Source organism: Bufo gargarizans, chromosome 7 (genome assembly GCF_014858855.1).
Source record: "Bufo gargarizans isolate SCDJY-AF-19 chromosome 7, ASM1485885v1, whole genome shotgun sequence".
NCBI classification, from domain to species: domain Eukaryota; kingdom Metazoa; phylum Chordata; class Amphibia; order Anura; family Bufonidae; genus Bufo; species Bufo gargarizans.
Window position 1 is genome coordinate 121,957,852 of NC_058086.1, and position 11,011 is coordinate 121,968,862.

The window sequence follows — 11,011 nt, forward strand, 5'->3', positions numbered from 1 at the left end:
ACATATCCCCACAATGCATCATGGTTTCCTCCCCTCTGTCCCGGAGACGACCGAACACAATCCAATTATCTCTCAGGACAAAGGGGAGATCACCAATACACATGTGGAGACAACAGGACAGGAATCACCACCCAAACACACAATGGCACACCCCCACAGCAAACACAGACATTTAACATATCCCCAGATAGCTCAAGTCTGAGTGCATATCATTAGGTGACTGGCACTCAGAATACACGAATACAATAATATTAGCTATCTGGGTGCCTCACATAACATACAATTTAACCGAACTCATAATAACATAAAATACAATTCTATAGACAGATTTAAGCTGTGCGGCCGGTCTGTCTTCTCCTTTACAGTTACTATGGGCCATAATCCTGAGGCAAGAGGCTTTTAAACAGTCCTCTCCAAAACCCAGTGGCGAGGTTGGTTTCGCCACACATCTCCCCCCCCCAGGGAAGACTAACCAGATACCTGACCTCACGCCGGTCGGTACCTGAGTTAGTCTGGCAGCCCACCCACAACCCAATACTGGACCTGCTGAATTTCGTAGCCTGTCTCTGTCCAGTAAGTCCACCAAGGTGATGTTGGAAGCTGGTACTCCCGGTCTCTGTGTTGCTCCCTGGTTTGGAGTGGAGGTTGCTTTGTGGGCAGGGATCAGCGGTACTCAGCCCTGGTGCCAGCGCTACCACGGAAGAAGCCTGGTTGGAGCCTGGTTGTTGGAGGGGGAGACCGACTGTCTCTACCCCCTGTGCTGTAAGTGCAGAGACCACGGTCCCATCTGCACTGTTGTGGGGCTTACTGTCTCCCCCTGGTGCGTTAAGCTGCCGCTGGGGAGAGGGGGTAACAAGCTCCTCTCCCATACATACTTCCAGCCGCTGGGGAGGGCGACCGACCGCCTCCGCTCCCAATACAGTGTCCTGCTGCTGGGGAAAGGAGACTGGGCTCTCTATTCCCTGTAGGACACTCTGCCGCTGGGGGACAGGACCAACTGTCTCTGCCCCCTGTAACTCCGCCTGCCGCTGGGGAATGGAGACTCGGCTCCCAATTCCCAAAAAATCATGCTGCTGCTGGGGGGCAGGAACAACTACCTCTGCCCCCTGTAAGTCCGCCTGCCGCTGGGGAGGGAGGCCGTTGCTCTCCTCTCCCTGCATTTCACACTGCCTTCCCGGCATATCACTCTGCTGCTGGGGGGCAGGAACAACTACCTCTGCCCCCTGTAACTCAGCCTGCCGCTGGGGAGGGAGGCCGCTGCTCTCCTCTCCCTGCACTTCACACTGCCGCTGGGGAATGGAGACTAGGCTCCCACTGTCCCGCAACCGTAACCTCCGATGGAGGTCCACCCAACGTGGCAGCTGACCGTCACCTTCTGCCCGGTATAGTAGGGTCTTAGACACTAGATTCCTCACGAACTTCACGTATTTCTCAGCTGGATTGGGTCCGAAGAAGTTCAGCCGCAACCACATCATACGGTCAAATTCCTCCACAGAGTATCTGTACTCCACTGCTGGTTCCATCCTGGTGCTTTTAGGGTCACTGTACTGAGACATGCGTTGCCCTTAAGTTGTAAAATCCAAAGAAATGGTGTCTCCTGTAGCTGTCCTTCTGGCTGTAGGAACGATCCCGCTGCTTGCCACCAATGTAACGGCCCGTTTCCGCAGACAAGGGGTTAAAATCCGTTTAGGCGATATGCCCCTTTCCGAGAGACAGGCACAGCTACTGCAGAACACCAACCTCCCGAACTGGATACAAAATAGCACTCCAAACTGGAACCTCACAAGTAGCTGTCAGTCAGACGAACAGGAAAAGCGTATCTGTCAGCTTACACTCCTGGCAATCAGTCTCCAACAGCATACAGGGAATCCCCCAATAACGAGACAAGGCTCCGTGTTGAGGGTCAAGCAGTGATCTGATGTGCTGGCACACCCAGCCTGGTTTTTATTACAGTTTGTTGCAGATACAGGACAGATACAACATATCCCCACAATGCATCATGGTTTCCTCCCCTCTGTCCCGGAGACGACCGAACACAATCCAATTATCTCTCAGGACAAAGGGGAGATCACCAATACACATGTGGAGACAACAGGACAGGAATCACCACCCAAACACACAATGGCACACCCCCACAGCAAACACAGACATTTAACATATCCCCAGATAGCTCAAGTCTGAGTGCATATCATTAGGTGACTGGCACTCAGAATACACGAATACAATAATATTAGCTATCTGGGTGCCTCACATAACATACAATTTAACCGAACTCATAATAACATAAAATACAATTCTATAGACAGATTTAAGCTGTGCGGCCGGTCTGTCTTCTCCTTTACAGTTACTATGGGCCATAATCCTGAGGCAAGAGGCTTTTAAACAGTCCTCTCCAAAACCCAGTGGCGAGGTTGGTTTCGCCACAGTATTAGTGTCACCTTAGCTCTCCCTCCCAAAGTTCGAACGAGGAGGTTGAGGTCCCTGATACCACCAGGCGTACCCGGCCCTGTGTTGCTAGACCACAGGTTGTGCAGGATCCGCTTCAAGGGCAGCAGAGTGGGTCTGGCGCTGTTGGATTATGTGGTGAGGGATACACCAGCAGCGCAGCCCATCCTGGACCTAGTACCAGCACTGCCGTACAACATGATGAAGTGGCGAGCACCAGAAGGGCAGTTGAAGCTGGTATGGTGGCACGTGCATTAGTTCCACCGTCGCAGCCACCGCACAGACAGGCCCGTAGAGCCCCTAGAGTCCCTGAGGTGCTGGCAAAACCTGATTGGCAGCCCCAAACTTCAGCCGCACCAGTAGTTCCCCCTTTCACCCCCCAGTCTGGATTTTGGGTTGAGACAGCTCAGATCGGATCGGCACAGTTTTTTTTTTTAGCTGTTCTTGACTGCGGAGCTGTTGGACTTAGTCGTGGCAGAAACAAATCGGTATGCCACTCAATTTATAGCCGCCAACCCAGGAAGCTTTTCTGCCCAGTCTTTCCGGTGGAAACCAGTCCAAGTTTCCAAAATTAAAACTTTTCTGGGCCTTCTCCTCAACATGGGCCTAACTAAAAAGCATGAATTGCGGTCAGGGTCGTCTTTAATATTGATTGGGCCATGGGCAAAAATTTACTTGGGCCCCCTGGATCCCGCCTTCCCACACCTTAGCAGGCAATCACGCCCTCCACCACAACACATACACAAAAATACACATCTGGTAGAGTGAATGACTGTAAATACTTCCAGTTCTGAAGACTCCAGCGGCTCAGGATCAGTGCTCTGGGCAGCTGGGCTCAGGCTGGAAGTGGGCACCACTCTGCAGGAAGGAGACCAGGGCTCGGCTCACCCTAGCATTACAGTGCACCCCAGCACCCCACAGTATGCAGTATATCACCCTATAGTATACAACAACCCACAGTATTAAGTATAGCACCCCACACTATACAGTACCCCACAGTATATAGTATAGCAGTATAGCAGCCCACAGTATACAGCACCCCACAGTATACAACACCTCACAGTATAGCACCTCACCGTATACAGCACACCAAACTGTACATGATACAGCCACCCACACTATACAGTACAGCAGTATAGCACTCCACACAATAAAGCACCCACAGTATACAGTAATCAGACCCCCACAGTATACAGTACAGCAGTATAACACTCCACAATATACAGACCCCACACTATACAGGCCCCCTATACAGGCCCCCCACACTATACAGCCCCCCCCACACTATATAGGCCCCCCACAGTATACAGGCCAACCTATTTCTGTCCTGACTGCCCTGACCACCCTGCCCTATGCTTAGGGGAGTGTTTCCGGATGTACCACACACAGGTATACTTAGCATAGGGATTGCGTCACACAGGACAGGCACACAAGGCTCTTAGGGCCATTTCACTCACAGCTGCTGCAAACCTCTCCTTTCACCTGGGACAAAGTGCATAATGCACTTCGCCACATCTCTGGGCGATTTGCGCTTTGCACATTGTCCCATGGGGAAGGAGAGGTTTGTCCTATAAATATAAAAAAAGCAAAAAATAAAAATAAAAAATCACTGGTAAGCAAAAATTTTATGTTCTGTTCCAAAAGTTCATAAAAGTTAATGTTCTGTTCAAATGTTGTTATAAAGTTCATGTTAATAAATTTATTGCGTTGCAGGCTGTTTTTTTCTTTTTTTTACCTTCTAGGTGGACCAACCGATGAACCATCTGCAGCACTGATGTGCATTCTGACAGAAGCATTGCGCTGCTGTCAGATTACACAAAAGTCAGTGTATGCGGCATTGCAAGACAAGATTTCTCCTCTGCAGTAAAAAAGATATGTTTGCCGAGGCTTATGAGCTGAGGGGCGGTGTTCATATGCTTTGGCAAACACTTTGTATATAAAATAAATTTTTTTTTTTTAAAAAGCCAATGATTTATTCATCCACATCGATTCATGTGAATGGAGAAATCGGGTTTGCCAGGGCATACGGGCTGAGTGGGTATGGATGTTGGGTGAAGCTCCTATGTCCTGGCAGATGCCTTTACCCTCATTTTTTTTTTTTGGGCAGAGATTTTTTCATCCACATTGATCGATGCGAATGATGAAATCTGTGCTGTTCATTTTTTCTTTCAGTCCAGAGGCTGAACGGAAAAAATAAATAAAATCTCATTACCTGTATGCTCAATATAAGGAGAATAGCAGAAACTCCTAATGCTGGCCATACATGTAATGCTTGCAGAGACCTTCAAATGCCAGGGCAGTACAAACACCCCAAAAATGACCCCATTTTGGTAAGAAGACACCCTAAGGTATTCGCTGATAGGCATATTGAGTTCATAGAAGTTTTTATTTTTTGTCACAAGTTAGCGGAAAATGATGTTTTTTTTTACAAAGTCTCATATTCCACTATCTTGTAACAAAAAATAAAAACTTCCATGAACTCACTATGCCCATCACGAAATACCTTGGGGTGTCTTCTTTCCAAAATGGGGTCGCATGTGGGGTATTTATACTGCTCTGGCATTTTAGGGGCCCTAATGCATGAGAAGTAGTTTGAAATCAAAATGTGTAAAAAATGCCCTGTGAAATCCTAAAGGTGCTCTTTAGAATTTGTGCCCCTTTGCCCACCTAGGCTTCAAAAAAGTGTCACACATGTGGTATCTCCGTACTCAGGAGAAGTTGGGCAATGTGTTTTGGGTGTATTTTTACATATACCCATTCTAGGTGAGAGAAATATCTCTCTAAAATGACAGCTTTGTATAAAAAATTTGAAAAGTTGACTTTTATAGAGAGATATTTCTCTCACACAGCATGGGTATATGTAAAAATACACCCCAAAACACATTGCCCAACTTCTCCTGAGTACGGCGATACCACATGTGTGACACTTTTTTGCAGCCTAGGTGGGCAAAGGGGCAAAAATTCTAAAGAGCACCTTTAGGATTTCACAAGGCATTTTTTACACATTTGGATTTCAAACTACTTCTCACGCATTAGGGCCCTTAAAATGCCAAGGCAGTATAAATACCCCACAAGTGACCCCATTTTGGAAAGAAGACACCCAAGGTATTTTGTGATGGTCATAGTGAGTTCATGGAAGTTTTTATTTTTTGTCACAAGTTAGTGAAATATGAGACTTTGTAAGAAAAAAATAAAAATAAAATTCCGCTAACTTGTGACAAAAAATAAAAACTTCCATGAACTCACTTTGCCCATCAGCGAATACCTTAGGGTGTCTACTTTCTGAAATGGGGTCATTTGTGGGGTGTTTCTACTGTCTGGGCATTGTAGAACCTCAGGAAACATGACAGGTGCTCAGAAAGTCAGAGCTGCTTAAAAATGCTGAAATTCACATTTTTGTACCATAGTTTGTAAACGCTATAACTTTTGCACAAACCAATAAATATACACTCATTGCAATTTTTTTTTAATCAAAGACATGTAGAACAATACATTTAGAGAAAAATTAATGTAGAAATGTAGTTTTAATTGAAAAATTTTACAACTGTAAGTGAAAAATTAAATTTTTTGCAAAAAAAATAATCGGTAGATTTTGATTAATAACATAAAAAGTAAAAATGTCAATTCCCAACCTTCGCCATAATAGTACAGAACGCTGATCAGGTTGATGCAGGCTAAATGAGTGCAGGAGACCAGCTGTTTTCTGAAAACTTTGATGCCAACAGATTAACCCCACATATGCCACAATCAATGCTGACTGTGGCATATAGATGGTTAAAGTGTAACTGCCGTTTCATTTTTTATACTTTAATGGTATAGTGTACCCTACAGACTATGTGCATTTCTGTTTTAAAACGTAATAATTTTCTGTTTTACATGATAAAAGCTCCCATAAATGTGTGCCACTACCATTGTGCAGCCCTCTCCTCAGTGCGTTGCCATGTGGAGTCCGACTTCTCTATCTTCCAAATAAGAGACAAATCAGCTCTGGGAGGAGGAGATCAGCCCTGGAAGCGCGTTCACAGTGTTGTAGGACACTGGCTCCTCCTCCCAGCCTTCATGCCTGCATAACCTAAGTGAAAATGCATTATACACATCGCGCTGCTGGAGGGAATCAGGGCTGCGCTTGTCTTCCTTCACAGCAGCGTGATCTGACAGCGTACATCGCACTGCTGGAGGGAATCAGGGCTGCGCTTGTCTTCCTTCACAGCAGTGTGATCTGACAGTGTACATCGCACTGCTGGAGGGAATCAGGGCTGCGCTTGTCTTCCTTCACAGCAGCGTGATCTGACAGTGTACATCTCACTGCTGGAGGGAATCAGGGCTGCGCTTGTCTTCCTTCACAGCAGTGTGATCTGACAGTGTACATTGCGCTGCTGGAGGGAATCAGGGCTGCGCTTGTCTTCCTTCACAGCAGTGTGATCTGACAGTGTACATCACACTGCTGGAGGGAATCAGGGCTGCGCTTGTCTTCCTTCACAGCAGCGTGATCTGACAGTGTACATTACACTGCTGGAGGGAATCAGGGCTGCGCTTGTCTTCCTTCACAGCAGCGTGATCTGACAGTGTACATCGCACTGCTGGAGGGAATCAGGGCTGCACTTGTATTCCTTTACAGTAGCGTGATCTGACAGTGTGCTTCGCACTGCTGGAGGGAATCGGGGCTGCACTTGAATTCCTACACAGCAGCGCGATCTGACAGTGTACATTGCGCTGCTGGAGGGAGTCAGGGCTGCCCTTGTATTCCTTCACAGCAGCGCGATCTGACAGTGTACATCGGACTGCTGGAGGGAATCAGGGCTGCGCTTGTTTTCCTTCACAGCAGCATGATCTGACAGTGTACATCCCACTGCTGGAGGGAATCAGGGCTGTGCTTGTCTTCCTTCACAACAGCGCGATCAGACAGTGTACATTACACTGCTGGAGGGAATCAGGGCTGCGCTTGTTTTCCTTCACAGCAGTGTGATCTGACAGTGTACATCGGACTGCTGGAGGGAATCAGGGCTGTGTTTGTCTTCCTTCACAGCAGTGTGATCTGACAGTGTACATCGGACTGCTGGAGGGAATCAGGGCTGCGCTTGTCTTCCTTCACAGCAGTGTGATCTGACAGTGTACATCGGACTGCTGGAGGGAATCAGGGCTGTGTTTGTCTTCCTTCACAGCAGTGTGATCTGACAGTGTACATCGGACTGCTGGAGGGAATCAGGGCTGCGCTTGTCTTCCTTCACAGCAGTGTGATTTGACAGTGTACATCGCGCTGCTGGAGGGAATCAGGGCTGCGCTTGTATTCCTTCACAGCAGTTTCATCTGACAGTGTACATCGCACTGCTGGAGGGAATCAGGGCTGCGCTTGTCTTCCTTCACAGCAGCGTGATCTGACAGTGTACATCGCTCTGCTGGAGGGAATCAGGGCTGCGCTTGTATTCCTTCGCAGCAGTGCGATCTGACAGTGTACATCGGACTGCTAGAGGGAATCAGGGCTGCGCTTGTCTTCCTTCACAACAGCACGATCTGACAGTGTACATTACACTGCTGGAGGGAATCAGGGCTGCGCTTGTTTTCCTTCTATAACGAAGATTTATATTTTGAAATTATGAAAATTCGCAAGCAACACTACTCCTAAAGTCAAATATACTGCAGCCTTCCCATTGGCCGAAAAGCTAGGAGCAGGGAGGGATCATGTGTACTGGTTAAAAAAAAAATAGAATATTCAAAATTACGAATATATATCACTATATTCGAAATATTCGCAAATTTTTGAAGTACCTATATTTGCGATAAAAATTCCAAATTAGAATATTCGTGATCAACACTAATGAGCACGAATATTCTAAAATCAATTTTTTATCAAGAATATCGGCACTTCGAGAATTTGCGAATATTTAGAATATAATGCTATATTCTACAAAATATTTGCGAAATGTTGCGAATTTGAATATTGCCCCTGCCGCTCATCACTAATGGATATGCAAAAACATTTTTCCTTTTTAAAAATGCTTTTATTGTGTAAAACCTAACAAATTAAAAAAATTTACAAATTAGGCATTGCTGCCTCTGTAACAACTAGCTCTTTAAAAATATCACTTGATGTACTCCCTCAGGTGAATGCTATAAAAACAAAATAAAATAAAAATGTTGGCAGAACAGCCATTTTTTATTGCATAATATCAAGCGATTGAAAAGTTGTATGTACCCCGAAGTGGTACAATAACAGAAACATGATTTTTTTTCCCAAAAGTGCTGTGTTAAAGTAGTAAGACATAAAAAAAATATATATACAGTACAGACCAAAAGTTTGGACACACCTTCTCATTCAAAGAGTTTTCTTTATTTTCATGACTATGCAAATTGTAGATTCACACTGAAGGCATCAAAACTATTAATTAACAAATGTGTAATTATATACATAACAAAAAAGTGTGAAAGTAGCCACCTTTTGCTTTGATTACTGCTTTGCACACTTTTGGCATTCTCTTGATGAGCTTCAAGAGGTAGTCACCTGAAATGGTTTTCACTTCACAGGTGTGCCCTGTCAGGTTTAATAAGTGGGATTTCTTGCCTTATAAATGGAGTTGGGACCATCAGTTGCGTTGTGGAGAAATCAGATGGATACACAGCTGATAGTCCTACTGAACAGAATGTTAGAATTTGTATTATGGCAAGAACAAAGCAGCTAAGTAAAGAAAAACAAGTGGCCATCATGACTTTAAGAAATGAAGGTCAGTCAGTCCAAAAAATTGGGAAAACTTTGAAAGTGTCCCCAAGTGCAATCACAAAAAAACATCAAGCACTACAAAGAAACTGGCTGACATGCGGACCACCCAGGAAAGGAAGACCAAGAGTCACCTCTGCTGTGGAGGATAAGTTCATCCGAGTCACCAGCCTCAGAAATCGCAGGTTAACAGCAGCTCAGATTAGAGACCAGGTCAATGCCACACAGAGATCTAGCAGCAGACACATCTCTAGAACAACTGTTAAGAGGAGACTGTGTGAATCAGGCCTTCATGGTAGAATATCTGCTAGGAAACCACTGCTAAGGACAGGCAACAAGCAGAAGAGACTTGTTTGGGCTAAAGAACACAAGGAATGGATATTAGACCAGTGGAAATCTGTGCTTTGGTCTGATGAGTCCAAATTTGAGATCTTTGGTTCCGACCACCGTGTCTTTGTGCGACGCAGAAAAGGTGAACAGATGGACTCTACATGCCTGGTTCCCACCGTGAAGCATGGAGGAGGAGGTGTGATGGTGTGGGGGTGCTTTGCTGGTGACATTGAAATTTCGGCTGTCTGGCGCCCCCTGCAATTTGGAGCCCAGGGCAACGGCCCCTCCGCCCCCCCCCCCCCCCCCACGCTACGCCCCTGCCTCTCCCTCCACCCCAAAGAAGTTACAGGGCCATCTAATACGAGACAATGCTACAGGGCCTATGATGGACTCTAATTCTACAACTTCATCCACACCTTTTTTAGGGGGAGACCCCGCAACGGCAGGACACGCCGAGGGGGTAGGCAACAACATAAGCAGAGGAAAGGGGGAAAATATGCAGCCCCAACGGGGCAGGACTCTGAGACGCAAGATATAGTGGTAAATATATCTTCAGTTGGATCTTAATACTGCACAGTTATCTGCATTAAAAAAAGGTCTGTCCTATTGCCCCGTGAGTACAACTAAATGGATCCCCAGAGGTTTTTACGTGCAATTAAATTGAAAGTGTGGTTCGCGTACCAACGGGACAGACCTCCATCCGAGAGTATACATACTAGTGAGCTAAATTTGAAAAGTATGGGTTTATTTGTCAAGAGTGAGTTTACTCCAGTGATTAATCATCCTGCTATTGAAGCTTTTGGTATCGCAGTCAAACGCTATATTGAGAGACTTAAAGAGGAATCATTCCAGCAACCACTTAAATTTTCTAATATGACTTCAGTGGAGATGGTGGCACTTAGAGATCTGGGTTCGGACCGCCACATGACCGACAAGTCTGCGGACAAAGGTGGTGGGGTTGTGGTCATGGACACCATATCCTACGTGGCTGAAATCAGACTGCAGCTTGCAGACACTAATGTATATGAAAGGATTTATAATGACCCCAAGTTTGTGTTACTTAGAGAGTTGAAGGAGTTACTGATTGGATCCAAAGATAAGGGTATTATTGATGATAATATTTTTGACTTTTTAAACTGTGATAAACCAGTCACACCTATCCTGTATACCTTGCCAAAGATACACAAGTCACTGACTTCCCCTCCGGGATGTCCAATCGTCTCAGGTAGGGACTCATTGTTTTGTAAAGCGGCTATCTTTTTAGATAAAATTCTGCGTCCATTTGCTATGTCAGCTAGAACTTTAGAGACACCAATGATTTTTTAACTAAGATTGATAGTTTATCTATTCCCAAAGGGTCGGTACTGGCTTCCTTCGATGTGGTAAGCTTATATACTTTCATAGAACATGACCTAGGAATACGGGTTATTGAACAGATTTAAAAAAAGACACAGTACAGTACTGATTGCCAACAGTTTTTAATTGCTCTGCTGAGGTTCATCCTCACTCGCAATTATTTTCTGT